Raw genomic sequence first — 22,206 nt, 5'->3', positions numbered from 1 at the left:
CCAAACTTTTGGTTTACTCACATTTAAAAAAAAAAAGCCCCACGGCTGAAGGCTGGTATTCTCAGGATGGAGAGCTCTACGTTATGGGGAGCCCCCCAGTCTAACCATATCAGCCAGCAGCCGCCCGAAATTGCCGCATCCATTAGATGCGATAGTCCCGGTACTCTACCCGGCTCTTCCCGAATTGCCCTGGTGCGGTGGCAATCGAGGTAATAAGGAGATAATGGCAGCAGCCCATAGCTGCCATTAAGTCCTAGGTTAATCATGGCAGGCGTCTCCCCGAGACTTTCCATGATTAACCTGTAAGTTAAAGAAAAAAAACACATACACCCGAAAAACTCCTTTATCTAATATATAAAGCTGAGTGTATGTGTGTATGTATGTGTGTGTGTGTCTGTGTATGTCCGCTAAAGGAATCCGCACCGTCGCATTTACAATCACGAAATTTTGCACAGACGCCTCATGTGACCCAGGGAGCGTCGTAGACTATGTTTTGACAGAAAAATGTAACCCCGTGCTTTACAGTTAGTCTCTAAAATCCTGCCGCCATTAAACTGAATGGAGGTGGGAGCTATAGGTTATTAATAGCAACTGTCAGTGGTTGCTAAAGGAACAAAATAAACTGTTAGTTGAAGCTTATGCGTGAGGTTATATGATGTCGGTGGAGAGATGGATAGAGAGACAGAAAAAGACAGACAGACAGAGACAGATGGGGAAAAAGACAGACAGACGGGGAAAGAGATAGCCCTGAAAAGAGACAGCCCTGGAAAGAGGTAACCGGGCAAAGAGACAGACGGGCAAAGAGACAGACGGGCAACGAGACAACCCTGGAAAGAGACAGACGGGGAAAGAGAGAGGTCTTCCTCCCATGCAGTGCTGTCTGATGTAGCAGAGCTGCATGGGGTGAAGGAGAAAGAAGACAGAAGACCAAGATTGTGGAGGGCTGAGAGGGAGTAATAAACATGGAGTCTCTAAGTGTGTCTCTGTATTTATTTCTATAAAAGTATTTTTTTCTCTGTGTGGTGTCTTTTTTTAACCCTTTATTGGAGATTCTTAATGGCCGGGTCAAACTTGCCTGACATTAGGAATCTCTGGTTTAATACTAGCTAGTAAAACAAAGCTAGTATTAACCCATTATTACCCAGCAAGCCACCTGGCTTCAGGGCTGCTGGAAGAGTTGGATACAGTGCCAGATGATGGCACTTCTATGAAAGCGCCATTTTTTGGGGCGGCTGCGGACTGCAATTCGCAGCAGAGGGGCCCAGAAAGCTCGGGCTAACCTGTGCTGCGCATTGCAATCCCCAGGTGCCTAGTTTAACCTGGCTGGACACAAAAATGGGGCGAAGACCATGTCGTTTTTTTTTTTAATTATTTCATGAAATTCATGAAATAATTCAAAAATGGGCTTCCCTATATTTTTAGTTCCCAGCTGGGTACAAATAGGCAGCAGGGGGTTGTGGGCAGCCGTACCTGCCTGCTGTACCTGGCTAGCATACAAAAATATGGCGAAACCCACGTCATTTTTTTGGTGGGCAAAAAACTCTTGCATATAGTCCTGGATGGAGTATGCTGAGCCTTTTAGTTCTGCAGCTGCTGTCTGCTCTCCTGCATACACTAGTGGATGAAGAATGCTGAGCCTTGCAAGTCTGCTCCCCCTGCCTCTCCCTCCAGCATACAGCCCTGGATGGAGGATGCTGAGCCTTGTTCTGGAGCTGCTGTCTGCTCTTCTCCATACAGACAGACAGCAGACAGCAGCTGCAGAACTACAAGGCTCAGCATACTCCATCCAGGACTGTATGCAGGAGTTTTTTGCCCCCCCAAAAAAATTACGTGGGCTTCGCCATGTTTTTATATGCTAGCCAGGTACAGCAGGCAGCTACGGCTGCCCCCCACCCCCGGCTTCCTATTTGTACCCGCTGGGAACCAAAAATATAGGGAAGCCCCCTTTTTTTTAATTATTTCACGAATTACATAAAATGATTAAAAAAACTGAAATGGGCTTTGCCCAATTTTTGTGTCCAGCCAGGTACAACTAACATTAGACATGGCCACCATGAATTTCTAGTACAGATTAAAAAAAACACAACACACAGAAAAATATTTTTATTAGAAATAAAACACAACACAATTAGTGACTCCATCTTTATTGAAATAAAGAACCCCCCTCCCTCCGCAGTAATCCTGGGTCAAGGGTCCCGCGCCGTCCAATCCGGATCCAATATCATCTGATCGGTTTGCTGGAAGGCAAAGCGATCAGATGATGTGTCAGGTTCAAGGGCCTGAATCACATGACACAGCAGCTGATTGTATAAACGGCTTTTATACAATCAGCTGATACATCAATGCAAAAAAAAAAACAACAAAAAAAAAACTACACACTTCTATGCAGACTCCTGTCCGACAGCATCAGCTGATAGTTTAGCCGGCCGGGCCGTAAAAAGCCGGCCTCATCGCTCGACTTATAGTGTCAGCTGATTCCGTCAGGTGACCGCATCAGCTGATCATCGTCAGGTCTGAGAGAGAGAGAAAGAGAGAAGAGAGAGAGAAGAGAGAGAGAAGAGAGAGAGAGAAAAGAGAGACAGGAGAGATAGAGAGAGAGAGAGAAGAGAGAGAGAGAAAGAGAAAAAAGAGAGAAAAGAGAGAGAAAAGTGAGAGAAAAGAGAAGAGAGAGAAAAGAGAAGAGAGAGAAGAGAGGAAGAGAGGAGAGAGATAAGGAGAGCGAGAGAAGAGAGAGAGGAGAGAGAGGAAAGAGAGAGAGAGCAAAGAGGGAGGGAGAGAGAGAGAAGAGAGAGAGGAGAGAGGAGAGAGCAAAGCAGCCTCATTCCGTGAACTATTCCTATTTTAGAGGTGTGTCCCGCAGCTCACAGCTGATGTCCAACTCCTTCCCTCAGTGCATAATTAAATTAAATTATAATTATAAATAAATAATAATTATAATTTAAATTCTTTACTGGGACGGCCGGGACTCAAACTATGCAGTAGCTTCATCCATTGAGCTACTGCCTCTAAGGCCTGAAACACACATCCGTGAAACACGTGCGTGTTTGGTCCGTTTCCATGTATACTGGAGACACGGCCAAACGTGCACCAATGTTACTCTATCTCAGCGGTTACAATTGCGTTTTTGGTTATGTCCGTGAGTCCGTCTCCGTGATGCGTTTTTTGGTCCGTGTCTCACGCCAGCATGTCCGTTTTCTGCACGCAACACGCAGCACGGACCCAATGAAAGTCAATGGGTCTGGGCGCACGTCCGAGTTACACGGACGCATCTCTGTTTGCTCCCTGTACGTTTTGTGCTTTTTTCATGTGATGTCGGTCTTTTTTCTTTTTCTGTTTCGTTCTCTCCCTCAGTCCGTCGGTCGGTCTCTATGTCTGTCGGTAGGTCTCTCTGTCTTATCTGTCCCTCTAGCTGTCTGTCGGTCAGTCCCCCCCCCTCTCTCATACTTACCGTTCCCCGATCTCCGACGCGGCGCTGCACGGCTGTTATAAAAACTCCGGCGGCTTTTACTATTTTGAAAAAGCCGGCCGCCCATTAATCAATCTCGTATTCCCTGCTTTACCCGCCCACCGGCGCCTGTGATTGGTTGCAGTCACACACGCCCACCACGCTGAGTGACAGCTGTCTAACTGTACCCAATCACAGCAGCCGGTGGGCGTGTCTATACTGTGCAGTGAAATAAATAAATAAATAATTAAAAAAAACGGCGTGCGGTCTCCCCCCATTTTAATGCCAGCCAGATAAAGCCATACGGCTGAAGGCTGGTATTCTCAGGATGGGGAGCTCCACGTTATGGGGAGCCCCCCAGCCTAACAATATCAGTCAGCAGCCGCCCAGAATTGCCGCATACATTAGATGCGACAGTTCTAGGGCTGTACCCGGCTCTTCCCGATTTACCCTGGTGCGTTGGCAAATCGGGGTAATAAGGAGTTATTGGCAGCCCATAGCTGCCAATAAGTCCTAGATTAATCATGTCAGGCGTCTCCCCGAGATACCTTCCATGATTAATCTGTAAGTGACAGTTAAAAAACACACACACCCGAAAAATCCTTTATTAGAAATAAAAGCCACAAACAAATTCCCTCATTACCAATTAATTTACCCCGACAAAGCCCTCCATGTCCGGCGTAATCCACGAACCTCCAGCGTCGCATCCAGCTCTGCTGCATGGAGGTGACAGGAGCAGCAGAATACAACGCCGCTCCGGTCACCTCCACGCAGCTAATGAGATGAGTAGTGCGATCAGCTGCTGTCAGTCAGGTTACCCGCGGCCACCGCTGGATCCAACGGTGGCCGCGGGTAACCTCAGTGACAGCAGCTGATCGCGCTACTCATCTCATTAGCTGCGTGGAGGTGACCGAAGCGGCGGTGTATTCTGCTGCTCCTGTCACCTCCATGCAGCAGAGCTGGAAGCGACGCTAGAGGTCCGTAGATTACGCCGGACATGGAGGGCTTTGTCGGGGTAAATAAATTGGTAATGAGGGAATTTGTTTGTGGTTTTTATTTCTAATAAAGGATTTTTCGGGTGTGTGTGTTTTTTAACTGTCACTTACAGATTAATCATGGAAGGTATCTCGGGGAGACGCCTGACATGATTAATCTAGGACTTATTGGCAGCTATGGGCTGCCAATAACTCCTTCTTACCCCGATTTGCCAACGCACCAGGGTAAATCGGGAAGAGCCGGGTACAGCCCCAGAACTGTCGCATCTAATGTATGCGGCAATTCTGGGCGGCTGCTGACTGATATTGTTAGGCTGGGGGGCTCCCCATAACGTGGAGCTCCCCATCCTGAGAATACCAGCCTTCAGCCGTATGGCTTTATCTGGCTGGTATTAAAATGGGGGGGACCGCACGCCAGTTTTTTTAATTATTTATTTATTTATTTCACTGCACAGTATAGACACGCCCACCGGCTGCTGTGATTGATATTGTGATTGATATTTTTCAAAATAGTAAAAGCCGCCGGAGCAGTGTGAATGCCGTGCAGCGCCGTTGATCGGGGATCGGTGAGTATGAGAGAGGGGGGGACACTTCAGTCACTCGGGGGATTAGCGGTCACCGGTGAATCCTTCACAGGTGACCGCTAATCAGTACACGGCACAAAGACAGAGCCGCGGCATGACTATGAAGTCGGGTGAAGTTCACCCGAGTTCATTCTCATCCCGCTACTCTGTCTTCCGACATGTAGTAACGACATTTTGCATCACACACGTATATTTCACACGGACAACGCATACACATGCCAGTTATTTCACTCACGCACACACGGACATTCCACACGCACATACGGCTAGCATACGGGATACACACGCAGGCCACACATACCATAAAAACGGACCTAAAAAACGGAAAACGGACCCGAAAAACGGCCCGTTTTACACGGACGTGGTTTTCACGGATGTGTGGCGGAGCCCTAATGGAAAGCATGGGAAGATTTGGTAATCTTGACCTCTATATTGCAGTAGAGAATCCAGAAGCAGATTGTTCAGCTGCAAGGATGGATGGCTGGATGGACGGATGGATGGGTGGATGGGCGGATGTATGGGCGGATGGGCGGATGGATGGGCACACACGCAGGCACTACAGCACTCATCATCCTCGCACACACGCAGGCACTACAACCCCTATCATCACCGCACACGCAGGCACTACAACCCCCAACATCACTTCACACGAAGACACTACAACCCCCATCATCCTCGCACACGCAGGCATTACCTCAGTGACGTCCACGCTGACAGCGCGGCTCACTTTATTGCTCCGTGGATCTGACACAGAACGCTCAAGTTCTACGGCGCTCTTGTCAGCTTCATGTAGCAGAGCTGGATGCGTCGCGGGACCTCTGTGGATTACGCCGGACCTGGAGGGGTATTTGGGGATTTTAATAAAATGGTGAAAGAGGGTGTTTTTTTGTCTTTTATTCCAAATAAAGGATTTTTCGTTGTGTGTGTTTATTTGCTTTCACTTACAGGTTAATCATGAAAGGTATCTCGGGGAGACGTCTGCCATGATTAACCCCGTTATTACCCCGATTGCCACCGCACCAGGGCAATTCGGGATGAGCGGGGTAGAGTCCCGGGACTGTCGCATCTAATGGATGCGGCAATTGCGGGCGGCTGCTGGGTGATATTGTTAGGGTGGTGGGCTCCCCATAATGTGGCGCTCTCCATCCTGACAATACCAGCCTCCAGCCGTGTGGCTTTATCCTGGCTGGTATCCAAATTGGGGGGAACCGCATTTTTTTTTTAAAATAATTTATTTATTTATTTTACTACACGATATAGATCCGCCCGCCGGCGGCTGTGATTGGTTGCAGTGAGACAGCTGTCACTCATCGTGGGGGCGTGTCTGATGGCAACCAATCATGGGCGCCGGTGGGCAGGGAAGGCAGGGAATACCTGATTGAATGGCCATTTTCAAAAGAGGAAAAGTCGCTGGAGCTTTGTGACAGCCGTGCAGCGTCACACCCATGATCAGTGAGTAGTAAAGAGAGAGGGATTGTGCTGGGGACGCATGATGCATGCAGATACGCAACGTGCGCACATAGCTTTACAGTGTAAAGCCACGCTTTTAGTGATCGAACCGTTATCGAACGGTAACTCAAACTGCCAAGCTTTAAACAAATCGTTCGAGTTCGTCGAACGTCTTGAACGCCGCCTAAAATCACTCGAATTTGAAATTGGCGAACCGTTCGACTCGAGCATCGCTCAACTCTACCGATGAATCCATTCACTAATGAGGCAGCAGAGTTAGGGCTCATGCGCACGTTGCCAAATTTCATGCATTTACGCTGCGTATTGCATCACAGAGTAAATGCATGCGACCTGCGTCTCCTGCACAATCTATGTAGATTGTGCATGAGACGTGCGCACGTTGCGTTTGAGAGCTCAGCGATTTGGATGCTAAAATTTTGTTCCAAATCATAACATGTCAGTTCTTTTGTGCGCTTTGGATGCAGCTCCTGCTCTGTCTATGGGAGAGGCTGCATCCAGAGCGCATGAAATCAGCTTTTTTCTGCAGAAACACTGCATTCATTATGCAGTGTTTCTGCAGCGATTTGACGTGCACATGTGCTGTCAAATCCCTGCAGATATTTCTGCAGGGACACGACGCAATGTGCGCATACAGCCTTAAGCGGGGTTTACACGCTACGATATCGTTAATGAATTATTGTCGGGGTCACGGTGTTTGTGACACACATCCAGCTTCATTAACGAGATTGCAGCGTGTGACACTTTTGAGCGACCTTAAACGATCGCAAAAGTGGTCAAAATCGTTTGCTGCGGAGAGGTCGTCCTGAAACAAAAAATCGTTTAATGCTTATTAGCGATGTTGTTCCTCGATCCTGCGGCAACACACATCGCTGTGTGTGACACCACAGGAGCGACGAACATCTCCACCTGTCTCCACTCCACTCCACTCCACATAAATAAATGAATGAATAAAGACATGAAAACACTTGTTGAACAAGTGTTTTCATGTCTTTATTCATTCATTTATTTATTTTTTATTTTTTCAGTACTCCCTTTGTTGGAATTATCCATGTTTCTTGGGATCATGCTGTTTCAGACACTTTTTTCTGTTATTCACGATCGTTCCATCTTCCCTTTCTTTTTTTTTTTTTTTTTTTTTCCTTCTTCTTCTTTACCATGTGGCTCTGAGTCATCAGCTCTGAGTCATACAGGCAGTCCTTAATGCATACATGGCTGTTTGCTCCTTATATATAGGTCCAAGCGGCCTTGCTGTAATATGATTTCTTTTCCTGAGGAAGGAGACGGATGTCTCTGAAACGCGTAGGAACTATCCAATAAAAAGGAAATCTTTTAATTTTCACGCATCAGTGGTTTTTAGCGCGGCATAAACCCGGTCTTTTCTTCTACCTGTATGGAACTACTAGGTGGCAGACGTTGGTAAATAAGTGCATAATCAATAAGGTTTTCAATGAAAGGAGAAGTTGCCTAATTTGCAACAAGATTCTTTACAGTGTGTACACCTGGTACATGGACTTTGTTGAACTTATACAGTGCTGGCCAAAAGTATTGGCAGCCCTGCAATTCTGTCAGATAATACTCAGTTTCTTCTTAAAAATGATTGCAATCACAAATTCTTTGGTATTATTATCTTCACTTAATTTGTCTTCAATGGAAAAAATAATTGTCATAAATCCAATTTGGATATAATTCCACACCAACATAAAAAAGGGGGTGGACAAAAGTATTGGCACTGTTTGAAAAATCATGTGATGCTTCTTTAACTTGTGTAATTAACAGCACCTGAAACTTACCTGTGGCATCTAAGAGGTGTTGGCAATAACTAAATCACACTTGCAGCCAGTTGACATGGATTAAAGTTGACTTAACCTCTGTCCTGTGTCCTTGTGTGTACCACATTGAGCATGGAGAAAAGAAAGAAGACCAAAGAACTGTCTGAGGACTTGAGAATCCAAATTGTGAGGAAGCATGAGCAATCTCAAGGCTACAAGTCCATCTCCAAAGACCTGAAAGTTCCTGTGTCTACGGTGCGCAGTGTCATCAAGAAGTTTAAAGCCCATGGCACTGTGGCTAACCCCCCTAGATATGGAAGGAAAAGAAAAATTGACGAGAGATTTCAACGCAAGATTGTGCGGATGGTGGATAAAGAACCTCGACTAACATCCAAACAAGTTCAAGCTGCCCTGCAGTCCGAGAGTACAACAGTGTCAACCCGTACTATCCGTCAGCGTCTGAATGAAAAGGGACTGTATGGTAGGATACCCAGGAACGACCCCACTTCTTACCCCGAGACATAAAAAAGCCAGGCTGAAGTTTGCCAAAACTTACCTGAGAAAGCCTAATACGTTTTGGAAGAATGTTCTCTGGTCAGATGAGACAAAAGTAGAGCTTTTTGGGAAAAGCCATCAACATAGAGTTTACAGGAAAAAAAAAAGAGGCATTCAAAGAAAAGAACACGGTTCCTACAGTCAAACATGGCGGAGGTTCAATGATGTTTTGGGGTTGCTTTGCTGCCTCTATCATTAAGGAATAACGTTTGGAACTCCATTCTATGTCTGAACTGGGTGCAAAAAATCTAAAAAACATCACTATGGGGAGATAAGGTATGCACACCAGTGACTATGGAAGGGGAATACATGGAATAGCAGAAACTGCTGTGTGAATACTGACATGAAAAATTCAATAGCTATTTGTAAGAATGAAATGTGAAAAATGGAACCTGCATTACTGCCATGAATATATGAATAAAGAGAAATTTAGCTACTGAATTGATCAATGCAGAAGAGCCCCAACACTACGCCAAAGTATTTCTCTACGTTGGGGTCCCTAGCTTGTGTGTGTCCTCTCATGCAGTTAAAAAACTTACCGTGTATGGGACGCTGAGACCCAGGCTATATATGCGTATAATGTGGATTGGCAATAGGTGTGAGTGGGGTGGGTTCTCAAACGAAAAACTACTAACATTAAGGAATAACGTTTGGAACTCCATTCTATGTCTGAACTGGGTGCAAAAAACCTAAAAAACATCACTATGGGGAGATAAGGTATGCACACCAGTGACTATGGAAGGGGAATACATGGAATAGCAGAAACTGCTGTGTGAATACTGACATGAAAAATTCAATAGCTATTTGTAAGAATGAAATGTGAAAAATGGAACCTGCATTACTGCCATGAATATATGAATAAAGAGAAATTTAGCTACTGAATTGATCAATGCAGAAGAGCCCCAACACTACGCCAAAGTATTTCTCTACGTTGGGGTCCCTAGCTTGTGTGTGTCCTCTCATGCAGTTAAAAAACTTACCGTGTATGGGACGCTGAGACCCAGGCTATATATGCGTATAATGTGGATTGGCAATAGGTGTGAGTGGGGTGGGTTCTCAAACGAAAAACTACTAACATTAAGGAATAACGTTTGGAACTCCATTCTATGTCTGAACTGGGTGCAAAAAACCTAAAAAACATCACTATGGGGAGATAAGGTATGCACACCAGTGACTATGGAAGGGGAATACATGGAATAGCAGAAACTGCTGTGTGAATACTGACATGAAAAATTCAATAGCTATTTGTAAGAATGAAATGTGAAAAATGGAACCTGCATTACTGCCATGAATATATGAATAAAGAGAAATTTAGCTACTGAATTGATCAATGCAGAAGAGCCCCAACACTACGCCAAAGTATTTCTCTACGTTGGGGTCCCTAGCTTGTGTGTGTCCTCTCATGCAGTTAAAAAACTTACCGTGTATGGGACGCTGAGACCCAGGCTATATATGCGTATAATGTGGATTGGCAATAGGTGTGAGTGGGGTGGGTTCTCAAACGAAAAACTACTAACATTAAGGAATAACGTTTGGAACTCCATTCTATGTCTGAACTGGGTGCAAAAAACCTAAAAAACATCACTATGGGGAGATAAGGTATGCACACCAGTGACTATGGAAGGGGAATACATGGAATAGCAGAAACTGCTGTGTGAATACTGACATGAAAAATTCAATAGCTATTTGTAAGAATGAAATGTGAAAAATGGAACCTGCATTACTGCCATGAATATATGAATAAAGAGAAATTTAGCTACTGAATTGATCAATGCAGAAGAGCCCCAACACTACGCCAAAGTATTTCTCTACGTTGGGGTCCCTAGCTTGTGTGTGTCCTCTCATGCAGTTAAAAAACTTACCGTGTATGGGACGCTGAGACCCAGGCTATATATGCGTATAATGTGGATTGGCAATAGGTGTGAGTGGGGTGGGTTCTCAAACGAAAAACTACTAACATTAAGGAATAACGTTTGGAACTCCATTCTATGTCTGAACTGGGTGCAAAAAACCTAAAAAACATCACTATGGGGAGATAAGGTATGCACACCAGTGACTATGGAAGGGGAATACATGGAATAGCAGAAACTGCTGTGTGAATACTGACATGAAAAATTCAATAGCTATTTGTAAGAATGAAATGTGAAAAATGGAACCTGCATTACTGCCATGAATATATGAATAAAGAGAAATTTAGCTACTGAATTGATCAATGCAGAAGAGCCCCAACACTACGCCAAAGTATTTCTCTACGTTGGGGTCCCTAGCTTGTGTGTGTCCTCTCATGCAGTTAAAAAAAGTCACTGGTGTGCATACCTTATCTCCCCATAGTGATGTTTTTTAGGTTTTTTGCACCCAGTTCAGACATAGAATGGAGTTCCAAACGTTATTCCTTAATGTTAGTAGTTTTTCGTTTGAGAACCCACCCCACTCACACCTATTGCCAATCCACATTATACGCATATATAGCCTGGGTCTCAGCGTCCCATACACGGTAAGTTTTTTAACTGCATGAGAGGACACACACAAGCTAGGGACCCCAACGTAGAGAAATACTTTGGCGTAGTGTTGGGGCTCTTCTGCATTGATCAATTCAGTAGCTAAATTTCTCTTTATTCATATATTCATGGCAGTAATGCAGGTTCCATTTTTCACATTTCATTCTTACAAATAGCTATTGAATTTTTCATGTCAGTATTCACACAGCAGTTTCTGCTATTCCATGTATTCCCCTTCCATAGTCACTGGTGTGCATACCTTATCTCCCCATAGCTTTGCTGCCTCTGGCACTGGACTGCTTGACCGTGTGCATGGTTATGAATTCTGAAGACTACCAACAAATTTTGCAGCATAATGTAGGGCCCAGTGTGAGAAAGCTGGGTCTTCCTCAGAGGTTATGGGTCTTCCAGCAGGACAATGACCCAAAACACACTTCAAAAAGCACTAGAAAATGGTTTGATAGAAAGCACTGGAGACTACTAAAGTGGCCAGCAATGAGTCAAGACCTGAATCCCATAGAACACCTGAGAAGAGATCTCAAAATGGCAGTTTGGAGAAGTCACCCTTCTAATCTCACGGAAATGGAGGTTTGCCAAAGAACAATGGTCTAAAATTCCAGCAGAGCATTGTAAGAAACTCATTGATGGTTACCGGAAGCGGTTGTTCGCAGTTATTTTGGCTAAAGGTTGTGCAACCAAGTATTAAGGGTACTTTACACGCTGCGACTAGTGATCTCATTAGCGATGTAACACGTTAGATCGCACATACGATTTGCCGAGATCGCACATGTGACCGTTGCTACAAAAAATGACCTATGTGCCATCTCGGCAAATTTTATCTGCGATCTGGCGTGTCACATCGCTAACGAGATCGCTAGTGATGTTGCAGCGTGTAAAGCACCCTTTAGGCTAAGGGTGCCAATACTTTTATCTGGCCCATTTTTGGAGTTTTGTGTAAAATGATCAATGATTTGATTTTTGTTTCATTCTCTTTTGTGTTTTTTCATTGCAAGCAAAATAAATGAAGATAATAATACCAAAGAATTTGTGATTGCAATCATTTTCAAGAAGAAACTGAGTATTATCTGACAGAATTGCAGGGGTGCCAATACTTTTGGCCAGCACTGTATAGTAAAAATGGACCATGGTCACAGGACTGGCGTGACCAACACGAACTTGTGTTATTGTACATAGTTGCACCTCCTGTGCCCACCAGAGTCGTCTAACATAACGCCTGGGACCTTAACCTGGTCCCAGACCCATCATAGGTATGGAGCGAGTTAGGTTGTTTGGGTGGCGGGTTAACGGGATCCGGGACATTGGGACTGGACTGCCGTGGGAAGAGGCTGCAACAGACCAGGTTGAGTCTCCGCTACCACTGAAACCGGTAGCGTCCCACTGTTGAGATGAACTCTTAAAAATGTTGGTAACGTTTAATTGACAAGCCTCCCTGATGTGGGATGTATGTGTGAATAAAAATGTAACTTTTTTTTTACCTTTTCCTACAGTTTGAAAAAAAATAAATAAATAAACCTCTGATGTCCTGTAGCTCGGGGACGAGCTACATTTAACCAAGGGGGAATGTGACGCCCTGGCCTATCAGGTCGTCACAGGGTATTGCACAATCTGCCCTCCCGTGCAATATCCACCTCCTTCTTGGTTATGGGTCCCCAACTGTATGGTGTTGCCAACATCAGCTAATCAAAATCCTAGGTACACTCTGCCCCACACCCACCAGACACAACAGTGGACGGCCTGAGTGCAATAGGGTTGCCCACTTGGGGGGTTGGTTAAGGGGAGGTCAGGAGTGTCAAGAGTAGGCTAGTGTAGTGTTGGAGGTGAAAGTGAGAGGAGGTCATGAGCTGGGCTCCTTGGAACTACTAGGTGGCAGACGTTGGTCTGGGCCTGGTAGGAGCTGGACCCCAGTTCCAGGGGATCGTGACACGGGGCCTTGCGCCATCACCGGGCAGGGGCCAGGGCACGACGGGGTACGTGGACCCTAGGTCAGGAAGTAGCTTCAGGCGTCCTGGCAATTTACCCGACGAGGACGGAGCCTTCAAGATCCATTCTCCACCCGCTCCAAAATTGGGGTACTAGCGCAACGAGGGGGATAGGACTTTCCACACATATGGTCCTGAAAATCCCAAGCGTGAACCCTGAGAGCAAGCTCACTAAGTTAGCCATACTGGGGAGCGGGACCCGATTAGTTTCACACTAAAAGGGACCAACTAGAAGACAAGGTGCCAAGGCAAAGGTCACAGACCAACAGGCAACACCAACGGGCACGGGATCCAGGTGTGCTCCCTCCCAGCGTCAGCGGTATCAAGAACTTTGGTTTACCACAGTTGTCGGTGTCAGCGTTATTGGACTGAGTGAGTACACAAATGACCTTTACCATTCCAACGGCACCACCTTGTCCTTATCACCGAGTCCCGGGGCATCCCCCTACCCGTGGAGGGGTTAAACACCTGGCTGCCCACACCATCGCCCCCGGGTCCTCCCAATTGCAGCGGTGGTACTCCATCTTACCACGCACCACGGGTGGCGTCACAAACTTTCCACACCATGTCCTGTAAATACACCCCCTTTATTCAAGTGGCCTCACAACCCCCGGGTCCTGAGACCCCTCGAGCCACCGCGGATCCGGATCCGAGCAGCCCGGCTGCTGGCACGGGGGCGGTACAATTGTTTTCTCTTCTGCTTTTGTGAAGCAGAATCGAAAAGAAACAGCAATAGAGGAATTGTTTGGGTTTTTTTTACGCCATTTACAGTGTCATAAAAAGTAGATTTTGGGTACTCACCGTAAAATCTCTTTCTTGGAGCCTTCATTGGGGGACACAGAGACCATGGGTTGTATGCTGCTGCCACTAGGAGGCGACACTAAGCAAAATAAGGAAAACTCCTCCTATGCAGTATACACCCACCAACTGGCAATCGTTCCTCAGTTAGTGAGAAAGCAATAGGAGACAACAGTAAAGAACGAATAATCTTACAGAAGTGAACATTAAACTCAACATTCAACATTAACATTGAACAGTAACATATGTCCAACACAAGGGCGGGTGCTGTGTCCCCCAATGAAGGCTCCAAGAAAGAGATTTTACGGTGAGTACCCAAAATCTACTTTTTTTTATCGCTTCATTGGGGGACACAGAGACCATGGGACGTCCAAAAGCAGTCCCACGGGTGGGTCTAATGTTACTCTCAGGGCTGACCTCGGTCCACTGCAGCCTGCAGAACTCGTCTACCGAGGCTCGCATCGGAGGATGTGAAAGTGTGGACCCTGTAGAACTTTGTGAAAGTGTGGAGCGAAGACCAGGTGGCCGCTTTGCAAAGCTGCGACGCTGGAGCGTGGTGACGGACCGCCCACGAGGCTCCCACCGCCCTGGTGGAATGGGCCGTAATCCTGAGTGGGCGCGTTCTACCTCTTACCCGGTAGGCTTCCAGTACGGCAGAGCGAATCCATCGCGCAATGGAGGACTTGGAGGCAGGTAGGCCTCTGCGCAGGTCGGACGGAAGCACAAAGAGGGAATCCGACCGTCTGAATTGGGACGTCCTGGAAATGTACAGGCGGAGAGCTCTGACCAAGTCCAGCTTGTGGAGAAGAACCTCACGAGGGTGCGAAGGGTTCGGACAAAAGGAGGGAAGAACAATGTCCTCGTTAAGATGGAAAGAGGAGACCACCTTGGGCAGAAAGGACGGTACCGGACGGAGGACTACCTTATCCTGGTGGAAGATAAGATATGGAGAGCGGCAGGAAAGCGCCGCTAGTTCAGATACCCGCCTGATTGACGTGATGGCAACTAAGAAGGCGACCTTCCAAGAGAGGAACGTTAGAGACACCTCCTGCATAGGCTCGAAGGGGGAATGCTGGAGAACAGACAGAACCAGGTTGAGGTCCCAGGGCTCCACCGGAGGCTGAACGGGGGGCACCGAATGAGCAGCCCCCTGAATGAATGTGCGAACCTGTGAGCGAGAGGCAATCCTCTTTTGAAAGAGAATGGAAAGAGCAGACACTTTTCCCTTGAGAGAGCTAAGTGCTAACCCAGCATCCAGACCAGACTGCAGGAAGGACAACAGAACTGGCAAGGAGAAGGTCATGGCTGTGACCTGGTTAGCTTCGCACCAGCGGAAATAGGCCTTCCACGTACGGTGGTAGATGCGGGAAGAGGAAAGCTTCCGTGCTTTGATCATTGTCTGGACGACCCTTTCTGAGAATCCCGAGGAAGTTAGTACTGTGGCTTCAACAGCCATGCCGTTAAATTGAGCGACTGTGAATTCTGGTGAAGAAAAAGTCCCTGAGTGAGAAGGTCCGGGACGTCTGGAAGTCTCCACAGAACGTCGGCGAGAAGGTGCACGAGCTCTGCGTACCGTGGGCGACGGGGCCAATCTGGGGCCACGAGAATCACCGGAACTCCTTCCGCTTTGATCTTCTTGACTAGCTTGGGGATAAGCGGAAGCGGAGGAAAGAGGTACGGCAGAGAGAACTGCGACCAGGGGATCGCTAGGGCGTCCGTTGCCAGCGCCAGTGGGTCTCTTGCTCCGGAGACAAACTGGGGCACCTTGTGATTCCACCTGGAGGCCAGGAGATCCACGTCGGGGGTCCCCCACCTGGAACAGATCTGCTGGAAGATTCTGGGATTGAGGGACCACTCTCCCGCGTCGAGTCCTTCTCGGCTGAGGAAGTCAGCGGCCCAATTGTCCATGCGGATGTGGACCCCCGAGATCGCTGGGATGTTCTGTTTGGCCCAGTCGAGGATTTGAGATAGCTCCCTCATCGCCGCTCGGCTGCGTGTTCCACCCTGATGGTTTATGTAGGCCACAGTGGTTGCATTGTCGGACTGTACCCGAACTGGGTGTCCGCGAAGCAGGGACTTCCAATGAAAGAGAGCTAGGCGAACTGACCTGAGTTCCAAGATGTTGATAGGAAGCTTGGTTTCCGGCTCGGTCCAGTGACCCTGAACTGTGAGGTCCTGGAATGTGGCTCCCCAGCCTAGCAGGCTGGTGTCTGTCGTGATGACCTTCCATCGAAGGGGAAGAAATGATCTCCCTTGGATGGTGAGGGGGGAGCGTTTCCACCATTCCAATGACTCTCTGACTCGAGGAAGGAGCACAATTGGCCGATCCAGGGAGTGAAGAGACTTGTCCCATGTTGCTAGAAGGAGACCTTGAAGAGGGCGAGTATGGAATTGACTGTAGGGCACCGCTTCCATTGACGCCACCATCTTCCCGAGAATGCTCATGCAGTACCGAAGAGAGCAACGGAGTGCGCGTTGGAGCTTCCAAATCCCCCTGAGGATAGCTGAGAGCTTGTCCTTGGGCAGAAGAACCCTTGCCTGCTTGTTATCGAAGATCATGCCGAGGAATGAGATGCGTTGAGTCGGGATCAGAGATGACTTTGGTCTGTTGATCAACCAGCCGAGACGGGTTAGAGTATCCAGAGTGATGTTGAGACTGTCGCGGCACTCCGACGCCGAGGGAGCCTTGATCAAAATGTCGTCCAGGTACGGGATGGCTAGAATTCCCCGGGTCCGAAGAATAGCCATGACAGTTGCCATCACCTTGGTGAAGACTCTGGGAGCTTGTCGAGAGCCCGAATGGGAGAGCTGTGAATTGAAAGTGTTGCTCTTGAACCACGAAGCGTAAGAATCTTTGATGAGCTGGAAAGATTGGGATGTGGAGATAGGCGTCCTGGATGTCCACCGAACAAAGGAACTCCCTGGGTTCCATGGATGCTATCACTGAGCGCAGAGACTCCATGCGGAAACGCCGGAGACGCACCCGCCTGTTGAGGCGCTTGAGGTCCAGAATGGGACGGACTGTGCCATTCTTCTTCGGGACAACGAAGAGGTTTGAATAAAAACCTCGGAATCTGTCTTGAGGGGGGACGGGGGTGATGACCCCAGAGTCTCGCATGGACTGGATGGCTGCGAAGAAGCCCTTGGTGAGGGTGGGATCCTTGGGGGGTTTGGACTTGACGAAGCGTGAGCATGGGAGAGAAGAAAACTCTATCTTGTAGCCGTGAGAGACGACGTCTCGGACCCAGGCGTCGTCTATCAAGGAAAGCCATGCGCTTCTGAACATGCGGAGACGACCGCCGACCCTGGATGAGGATCCGGGGACGGGAGCCCAGTCATGCGGAGGAGAATCTGTTGGATCTGGAGCTGGAGGGCTTGGACTGCTGGCCACGGGAACGCCAGGAATGCCAGTGGGGTGTTGCCTTAAAGGAGGGCTTCCGTCTCTCCTGACATGCTGGGGACCGCTCCCGACGTGTGTTGGTGTTGGTAGAAAAGTGACGAAATGGGCGAAAGGGAAAAGCCCGCCATTTTGGACGGGCACGGGGGATCCTCCGTTGGGGAAGGAAGGTACTCTTGCCCCCCGTAGCCTCAGAGATGATCTTGTCCAGCTTTTCTCCGAAGAGTCTGGCACCAAAAAAGGGAAGACTGGTGAGAGACTTTTTGGATGCTGAGTCCGCGTTCCACGCTTTAAGCCACAAGGCTCTGCGGATTGCAGTAATGTTGCCGGCTGCCAGGGCTGCGGAAGCAGCAGAGTCGAGGGACGCAGCGACTAGATACTTTCCGGCATGTGCGATCTGATCTCCCAGATCTGCCAGCTCGGGGCTGGGAGCATCAGCCAGGATACCACGCCGAAGGAGCTTTGCCCAGGCAGAGACAGCCTTGGAGACCCACGTGGATGCAAAGGCTGGAGTGATGGTGGAGCCGGAGGCTTCAAAGGCCGACCTGGCTAAGGATTCTATGGTCCTGTCCGAGGGATCCTTAAGGGAGGCGCCATCAGACAGCGGCAAGATGGTGCTGGACGAAAGTCGGGAGATCGGAGGATCTACTGAAGGGGCCACTGACCACTTCTGAAGAAGTTCCGGTGGAAAGGGATAAAGGACCTGTGCCCGCTTGCGCCTCTGGAAACGCTTGTCGGGATGTTCCCACTGTCTAGAGAAAACGTCCTCAAACTCCCTGTGGTTGCCAAAGCTTCTTGGCAGTTTCTTGGCCCTTTTGAAAGGGACCGATTGACTGGTAGGAGCCGGATCTACATCCTTCACCTCTAGGGTCTGATTGACAGCAATGACCAGACTGTCCATCATACTGGTCATCTTGGAGATATGTTCAGAGTCCAGATCGGAGTCAGAAACAGAGTCCTGGTCCGAATCTGGGGCTGCCGCAGATGAGGTAGGAGATAGAGAGCGTATTGTTCTGGAGGCCATAGAGGGGCTAGGGGAGCTGGAGGATGACCCCGAGAGGGACCGCTTCCTAGACCTCCTGTGTGTTCTGCCCTGCCGGGCTGGAGGCGCTGCGGGCTCAGACTCGCTCTGGGTCACCGGGGGGACTCCAGAGGTGGAGGCGGGCAGACGCTCTATGGCCGAGGCTAAGGTTTGAGACATCTTAGTTAGGTTGTCCACGGACTGAGAGAGAGCTGAGGCCCACCCAGGCATGGGGGCCGAGTCCTCGTTACGGGCGGTGGGGGGCTCCGTAGTAGTCATGCTAGGGGTGCTACAGGCTAGGCAGATGGGGGAGGACTGCCCTGAGGGAAACTTTTTTAGACAAGAGGTGCAGGCGAAGTGAAGTACTATGGCCTGAGGCTGAGAGCGGGTCGCTCTTGTGCTGGACATGGGACAGCAGGGAGAGAGAAAGGAGAGAGAAGGAACAGAGCAGAGGATGCCAGGAGGATGGGGACTGGGGAAGGAGCTGCCTCCCAGTGGCAGAGCTTACCCAGACTCTGGCGTCCTGTGTGTGCTGGTGCTGCTGTCTGAAGCTGGCACTGTGTCCTGAAGCTGCAGGCTGAGAGAGCAGAGGTGGGGGCTCCGGAGAGCTGCAGGTTACTATGTGGGAAGCTGCACCGGAACGCTGCCGCTGCCCAGAGGGATCTCAGGCTGTAATGGCGCTGCTGAGGGAGTCCGGGCTGGGGGAGGAGCAGGAAAGAAGCGCGAAAAAACGGCGCGCTGCCGGGAGCAGGGATTGGCTAAGTGTAAGGAGAGCCGTGAGTGGACAGAAGGAGCGCGCAGAGGCCTGCAGGGAATGGCTGCTAGAGCGGGCGGGCCTGCTGGGAAGGAAGGACCGGCGCGATAGGCCGGCCGGGAGGGGGCATGGCCGGACGGGAGCTAGGCCTGGAGAGAAGCCGGGGGCTAAATTTTGGAATGAGGCCGCAGGGGGAGCCGGAGAACGGCGCCGAGGGCGAAAGCGGGGGCAGAGCCTGTCTGAAAGGGGGCTGACCAGGGGTAAGTTGTGCTATGGATCTTAATTCCTTCTTTTCCCTTTTTTTTTATTTTAATTTAACGGAGCCCCCCATGACCCGGGACAAGGGATGGGTACCTATCCCGATGGCTGAAAGTCCTCCTGATCCTGTGCTTGATCCTGGCCTCCTGGGAAATACGTAGGGAGACGGGTATCTTCTGGTAATTTTTCGTCTCCCCTCCCTGATCAGGCCGGCTGTGGAGGGCGAGCATGCGGGGGGAGGGGGGCAAGGACCATCCGCCTGTCCCTCTGTGCGTATGCCCCCCAAACAGTCTTGAGAGTGTTAGGGGGGTAGGGTCCTGCCAGACAGACACGGAGGGCAACGGAAGTGGCGGACGGACCCCACTTCTGTGCGACCGGTCTCTAGGGGGGAGAGCAGGGTGAGCTATTACACCCTGTCGCCCGACGAGCTGTGTCTGAAACGAAAAAGGGGAAAAAATTAAAAATACAAACCTAAGGGGCTGGGAGCAGCCCCAAGTGTGTCCACCTCCTATGGACACTAAGCTTAAACTGGGGAACGATTGCCAGTTGGTGGGTGTATACTGCATAGGAGGAGTTTTCCTTATTTTGCTTAGTGTCGCCTCCTAGTGGCAGTAGCATACAACCCATGGTCTCTGTGTCCCCCAATGAAGCGATAAAGAAAATTATAAGACAGCTTTCTTTTCCGATCAGTACAATTACAACTAGCCTACATTTAAATAGTGTATTTATGTTTTGCCGTTTTACACTATAAAAACTATTTTATAGAAAAGAGAATAATTTTTACATTGCTGTATTTTGAGAGCTATAGCTTTTTTTGTTGCTGACAGAACTATATTGCAGCTTGTTTTTTGCGGGACAAGATGCCATTTTCAGCTGTACTATTTTTATTTATACATTACTTTTTGATCGCTTTTTATTCCACTTTTGTTGTTAGCTGTATGATCAAAAGACATAGCTTTTGCTTTGTTTTTCCATGTTCACTGATTGTGTTTAGTAGTGTGACTAGATGCGGATTGCTATCGATTCGGCGATAGTAAATATGTTCTTGCTCTGAATCCAGCTGCACTATACCGCATTGCTTGATCATTGCAGTACAGTGCAGCTGTCAGAGCTGCACTGGTAGAGGTATCTGTGATCATGCTCTTGGCATGATCACAGATGCTTTCCACAGTCTCCAGTGACCTGAAGATCATCATGATGACCTCGGGTAACCATGGCAACAATCGGACCTCTCAACTACATTGTGAGGGCACTGATAGGAGGGGAGAGGGGGCGCGATCTATTGCGCCATTTAGAGGGTAAAACAACCAGGAACGGGATGGGGACCATCCCTAGTTGTGAGAGATGGAGCTTGGCTGATATATAAACGCCTGTGCTTCCGCTATCGTCAGGTCGCACGGGATATGCCCAAGGTCGGGAGGCACCCAACAGCCAGGACGTACGTCGTATGTACAATGTCGGGAAGGGTTTAAAGGGGTATTCACATCTACAAAATACCATCTCAGTATGTAGTAGCTGTAAGAATAATAAAATAAGCAAATACCTCCAATTAGAAATGTAGCATAGTTCTCCTGATATGCCTGTTACCTCATGTACAGGACATTGAAATTTGGATATCCATGGTTACGTCCACTCACATAATGATAGTTAGTAGCTTGAGGTCGTAACCATGGACACCTAAGCTGCAATGCCCTGCACATGAAGTAAGAGACATGGCTATATCATGAGAACTATACTATATTTCTAATTGGAGGTATTAGCTAAAATTATTATGATGCCTACTACATAATGGAGATGGGAATATCCCTTCTGCTCAATATTAAGTTTTAAACAATTAATATTAATATTATTTATAATTAATAATCTAATATTAATATTGAGCAGACTTAATTTCCGCCTATTGGTTCAGCCGTCCCCAGCAGTCATGGGTTATTACACCCCTGCTCTATTATGTATAGTGCCATGTTATGTAGATAAGGGAAAAAAAATGGAATGGTAACTGAAGGTGTTTGCTAATATTATTATGCATACTAATTATTACTTTTAATCCTGTATCAATACAGCCAGGTAGATGCTCACTTATTTGACACTTATTTTGTTAGGTTTCATATTACAATTAAATTTATCATTATTATCAGTAATTATTAATATTAGTGGAAATAATTTATGCACATAAAATCTATAATATGACAAGAGTACAATATCTTGAAATGAAACCTGGAGCTGTGAAATCTTTCCTCATGGATTCAGGAGTCAGTGCTGTGCTGGAATATTACCTCAGGACACTGCAGGGGAGATGTGTCACATGACACTAAAGGCCTCATACATGTGAGGGGGAGCTGCTGCCCATAGCAACCAATCAGATTACTGCTTTCACTTTCCATCCTCATACTGTAGTTATTATGAAGATAACCAATCAGATTTTACCTTTTATTGTTTCAGAGTAGCATTACAAATGAAAGAAATGAGCCTATTGGTTTATAGCACACACTTTCCGTCTACAGACTGGCATTATAATCAAAAAATGGTCTGCACTCAGACTAAAAATGGTGGTGCAAGTGAAAAAATGGGTCAGCAACCTGGCTAAAACGCGGTAAAAACGCACGCGTATTTACTGTGCTTTTGTGGTTAAAAGCAACTTTGAGAAAAGCAATTTCTGCCA

General features: G+C 48.0%; 1 protein-coding gene across 1 annotated transcript in view; it reads right to left on the bottom strand.

The window, feature by feature from the left end:
• SHOC1 (shortage in chiasmata 1) overlaps positions 1 to 21,820 on the bottom strand; it is a 525,180-nt gene extending 503,360 nt beyond the window's left edge. The window contains exon 1 of the mRNA XM_075348066.1: positions 21,762 to 21,820. The gene's annotated coding sequence lies outside the window, so the exon portion shown is untranslated. The remainder of the gene's footprint in view (positions 1 to 21,761) is intronic.
• Between the last annotated feature and the right edge of the window lie 386 nt (positions 21,821 to 22,206).

Source organism: Anomaloglossus baeobatrachus, chromosome 1, assembly GCF_048569485.1.
Source record: "Anomaloglossus baeobatrachus isolate aAnoBae1 chromosome 1, aAnoBae1.hap1, whole genome shotgun sequence".
Classification (NCBI taxonomy): domain Eukaryota; kingdom Metazoa; phylum Chordata; class Amphibia; order Anura; family Aromobatidae; genus Anomaloglossus; species Anomaloglossus baeobatrachus.
This window is presented reverse-complemented; position numbering and strand designations above follow the sequence as displayed.